Source organism: Bidens hawaiensis, unplaced genomic scaffold, assembly GCF_021521415.1.
Source record: "Bidens hawaiensis isolate Kalapana, Puna unplaced genomic scaffold, B.hawaiensis_p1.1 tig00027305_1, whole genome shotgun sequence".
In the NCBI taxonomy this organism is placed as follows: Eukaryota; Viridiplantae; Streptophyta; class Magnoliopsida; order Asterales; family Asteraceae; genus Bidens; species Bidens hawaiensis.
In genome coordinates, this window is record NW_027494410.1 from 255,999 (window position 1) to 262,012 (window position 6,014).

Sequence of the window (6,014 nt, forward strand, 5' to 3'; positions counted from 1 at the left end):
CCTAGGGATGACAATGGGTCGGGTTTAGGTGTTCCCAAACCCACACCCGGTTATAAAAGTCCGTCCCAAACCCGTCGGGTTTTAATCGGGTAATTACCCGTCGGGTTTCGGGTTTCCTATCGGGTTTTGACAAAATAGCCCTAGGGTATACCCGGCTCAAAACCCGTCGGGTTTCTACCGGGGTTTTGACCAAATATAACTAATCGATTACAAAGATGGTTACCATAAAGGTAAAATATCTCAAATAATTGACATAAACAAGTTTCAACAAATAATATATTTGGAATATAGTATATATATAATATAATAAGCTATATCGGGTACATCGGGTATATAACCGGGTAAATGGGTCTATGTTATCGGGTAATCGGGTATATTAGAAATCCTAAACCTGTCCCAAACCCACGAAAAATTTCAAAACTAATCCCAAACCCTAACGGGTCGGGTATTACCCATCCTATTTATGTCGGGTTTTGGGTTTTTCCATCGGGTTCGGGTTTCATTGTCATCCCTATTAAATATATCATAACAACCCGACTCGAAAAAACTATGTTAGACATATAACGTATCAAGAACTGTAAAAAGACAACACTAAAACTTCGTCCTCTAAAATGTTAACTTTTTAAAAGCTTTATACATAATAATAATAATAATAATAACAACAACAACAACAGTTAAAAGTTATATGTACGTATGGGTGGGTAAACATATACATATACATATACATTTATATAAAAGAAAAAAAACGAAGAATTAAAGGGACTGAACTCGGATCACTTGAATATGTTTGTGTTAGACAAAATTAGTTGGGTTATGTTGGGTTTTGTGAGACTCCCATCGTGTATCGCGATGGGTTTCTTTCTGGTCCATCGCCTAGTGCGATGAATCTTGAAACTTATAATTTTCATTTTCAATCCCTGATTTATTATAACTTGTTGAAATTGGCTTGAAAGTTTCGGGATGTTACGGTATCAATTAAGAAAAAGAAAATTTTGCTTATATATTTGTTGTAGATACTAATAAATATTAATAAATTACTATTTGAGCTCATATGAAGCAAAGTTGGAGAACCCTTTGCTTGAAGGGGACGTCTTCAACACTCAAGGGCATAATGGTCATTCCAGATGTAAACATGATGGGTCGTTCGTGGGTATGGGCCTTGATGGTATCTTTAGTGATTCCTACGATGACAAGTTGTTTTGTACGCACAAAGTGATTGGCGATGGCCTCGGTGAGAGATTCTTGTAAAGGGTAGATTTGGAATATACTAAGTTGGGGGCATTATAATGGTCGCTTTTATCGAGGACACCAACTACCCGAAGGAAACCAACCACTCATGTAGCATCATATACCAAGTGAAATCCCAGCAGTACCCTCGTTTTGATAATAAATAACAAGAACAGCCTTTTTGAAATCCACGTCACAACTGTCTTTAGTTAGTTATTTGGTTGATAAACAACCTCTTAGCACTCATAATCTACTACTTAAAAAATATATGAGTAAGTTTTGTATATTATATGAAGTGATTGTAATATCTAAGTGGTTGTTAGTGATGGACCGGTCAAACTGTATATCAAACCTAAACTGGGACTCCGAGCTTCAAAAAATTAAGATCTCGTTTTAAATATATTAATAGAATGCCCGCGTGATGCGGTGACGATGGCAAATTGCAACGCTGTAGTCGTTTATGTTGGTTCATAAGTCAACTCATGAGATATTGCATAATAGTACTTTAGTTTGTTAATTTTGTTATTCGTATAATATTTTACAAAACTTTATTGTATAACTGTTTTTACTATTAATATTGTTTCAAGTTAGCAGCATGAATATGGTATATCTTTTTATAACTGTTACACATGTACAATAAAATATAATTTGACATTAAAATTATTGTCTAATTTAGTAAATTATAATGAAAGTGCAATAAACAAAAACAAGAATAATAAATTTTAGTCATATTTTTCCCATATCCTAATTATCTCATCTTGATTTTTTCAACCACCATTCATCATCGGTGAGCATGCTTCACAAAGAGGTTGATGCCTAGGTTTCGTTGATACCTTTAGTGGAGGCTGAGATTCCTTTTTGTTGGCTACTTGCATTGCTACATCTTCTATGGCAAGTTTCGATACTGAAAAAAAGAAAATAATATTTAGTCTTTTAAATATGTTTTAACAAAGTAATAATGCTATATGTAGTTAACATACATACCAAAGCTTCAAACTTTTTCTAAGTTTCGTCCATTAGTTTCCTAGTTTATGTTGTACAAAATGATTAACTTAGTATGATTGAGGAACATAAAGAAAAAACATGTAAAATCAAACACTTGTGCCATTATATAAACCACGTGATGGATCAATATTCCGTATCAATGTCATTGGACATCCAATCTTTATCGAAGTTTATGAGGCAGCAAACCACTAACATTTAGTGAGTTTAGTAACTCGGTCGGATAAATGTTGTTATCGTCCTCAACTTCGTCGAAACTATAATAAACTCTTTCCCCACCTTGAAAATTGTCGATCGTTTGATATTAATAAAATTTTGGTATATATTGATATGTGGATAATTTTGTGATTCACAACTAAATATAAGTTTATGTGTACATTGAGTTGACTTTATTCTAATGGTTTTGTAATTTGAATTGTATGATTGAGAGGGTTGGTTTTGTAATTTCATAGTTGATAATGTAAAATAGAATGAGGGTGTTTATAAACATTTTATAGATTTTTAGTTGCATATCTAAGTTGTACTTTAATGCTTCATTGACTTGTACATTATAATCAACAAACGGTTTTGAAATTTTATATCGAATCGTCGACAAAAATAAGCACGTCGTAATGGTTGGTTCGGTTTTTTTAATAACATTATATATTTAAAAATATAGACGAAAGTAAACAAAAAGATAAGTTTGTCAATTTTTTTGATAAAGATAAGAGGTAAAATATGCAAACATTTCTAGATTTTACAAAAGTTAACTAAATTTTAAGGGTATATGTTGTAAGTTTTAAGGGGTATATATTGTAAATATAAAATAATACGTTAGTTAGTGATTTGTGTAAAGTCAAAAATACCCCTATTTTATGTAAATTTTATGCATTGAAACTTGTACATATTGCATTATAGATTGGACCTCTTAAAAATTAAGAGGTCCGTAGGATTCTCTTTATATGTAGTATATATATATAGGAAGTATATAATGAAAACCCATTTGAGTTGTGAAAACCCGTGAAAACCCTATGTAACATTGTTTTTTTTTTTTTTTGCACACGTAATATATGTTGTAACATTTAATACAAAACATCGAAATATCAAAAAAATTTGTTTTGCTATTTTTTAACATTTTTATACTAATTTTTTATATGTTTTCAGGAGAGAGAAAATGCTATATTTATGTTTACATTTTTTATTAACTTTAATTGTGTACCACATGATTCAAACTTTAATTAAAAACATATGATTGAGAATGGGTTTCTAGAGTTTTCACAACTCAAATGAGTTTTTATTTTAACCTGACTCTCTCTCTCTATATATATATATATAGGAGTGATATTTTGATAACCATGTTGAGTTTTAAAAACTTAAGAACTCAATTATAAGCCACACATTTAATTAAATGGATTGGAATATATGGTTGAGATTAAATCTAACAAAAAAGTCAAAGTAGGAGAGAGAATAAATATGTAAGTGGTTACACTAACTTTTACGTCCGTTACACATGTGTAAAAAGTCGACTCGGTGCGTAAAAAATTCTGTAATTTTTTTACGTGTATGTAACTTACATATATTACGCATGTGTAAAAAAAATTCGAAAAAAAAAATCGTTACACTGAGTTCTTTCGAGTTCTTAAGACTCAAAGGGGTTCTTAATTGAAATCTCCCAATATATATATATATATATATATATATATATATAAGTTTTATTTTGATATCATAAGCAGAATATTGTTCTACCTCGGAGGTATGATGTTCATTTCTATTTCTATTAGTCTGTTTAGTAGGGTTTTTTTTTTCTAAACTAATCTTAAATTAAATTATGTATTAATTCAATAACTGAGTATATGTTGTTAAAAAAAATTAAACAATAATTTAAGCATATGCTCCTAATTAGCGATCAAAACTTGTTTCGAGTACAAAAGGTTAATAATCGATATTATCTTATCCAACGTATTTGTTTTCGAAATTAAAATGATATACGTGCATCATAATTGTGAACGTCAATATTAAAAAGGACCATTGTGTGTATTGTTTTCCACATGATTTTTTTCAGTATTCTCCTATCAAGTTGCATCATGACGTGTGTTTCAACATATTTAAATTATGGTTTTTTATTTTTAAAGACAAAAAAAATCATGTACTAGGTTATATTATAAATTAGGTATCTAAAAATATACTAAAACTATTTTAGTTAAAAATTTAGCATATTCATTTAATTGAATGTGAAGCTGGAATTTTTTTTTGTGGAAATTACAACTTTAAATTTCCTAGAAAATGCCTCCGATTTTTTTACTCGCATAGGCCACCAAAATCATTGTGCCACCCTGGTAAGTGAAAAAGAAATAAAAAGATAGTGATAAAGATATAAAAAATATTAATTAATTGAATATGGGAAAAAATGTGGTGTATAGATTGTGACATTCGACAATTTCGGGTCTTGTTTGTATTCGTTTTTGTATTTGTTTATTATGTAAACCGACCTGATTTGTAAACCGAAGCTTATGTTATAATCAAAATGATGGATTTATGTTACAATACTGTTTCACACTTGCTGGGTCTTGAAAACATCCTACCTTTATTTTTATTTTTATTTATTATTTTTTTTTTGTTTTGTGTTTTTGTCTTGATCCATTTTGCATGAAAACTCTTGTGTCTCACACCCATAATTGACCACCAACATTACCCTATATATACACCATCTTTCCTCTTCATTTTCTCTTGCCACAACTTTAAAAAAAAAAAAAAAAAAAAAAAAAAAAACTCTCTCAAACATCAAAGATTCAAGGTTATCTTCTTAAGTGTTCTTGAAGGTTTTTAGTCTTTCATCTTAATTAGTTTATGTAGCCTTATTAATACTTATTTATGGTTGTGCAACATATATATAATATACGCCCCTTGTTTATCTTTGGTAGTTACTTCTCCGATTCTGGTCGGTGAGGTTTCGGACCTCATAAGGCAAGGCTTCATGGAGGACTTCATGTCCTTGATATATATACATCTATATAACTTGTTCATACATATTAATCTTGCTTATTTTAGTTTGTTGGTCATGTTTACAAGTTCCATGGTTATGGGTTTTTAAGAGTCTATGCTTCGGTTTAACCGTAAATAGCTCTAAACCGTAAATCGAACTTTGTTACTAGTTTTTTTAAATAATTGTTTAAACATACTTATTGTTAGATCTAAGTTTCTAAAATCATTTTTACAAATTCTATGGTTATGGGTTTGTAGAATCTTACCTCGGTCTTAACCCGAAACATGATCCAAACCGAAAACCGAACTTTTGTTTAAAGACTTTATTGTTAACTTTTGGTTGTAAAACTTAAAGTATTTTTTTTATTTGTAAATTATTATACAAGTTCTTTAGTGTTTGGACATGTGGAAACCTAACCGATTCTTACTCGCTTAAGACACACAAGTGTGTTTTTTTAGCCATCAAGACTTGTATATTTCTTTTAAAAATAGTTACAAATTGATTTTTAAATATTTTCTTAAGTACTTGGAAATGTTGGATCCAACTTGATCTCATAACAAAGTTTGGACCGACAAAACTGAACATTCGCTTAACGTGCGTTGTTAGTTCTAAAACAATGGAACTACATACTTGGTTAAGTCTTATTAAATTTTATTGAGTTATCTCATAACATTCAATATTTTGGAAAGTTGACTATAGGTTTGACCAATTATCAAGACCCGAACCGACAACCCGAACACTCGATAAAAAAAAACCGTTTTAGTATCTTTATTCCAAAGGGATTTGCATTCTTGCATTTTACCCACCTTATTACTTAACATAG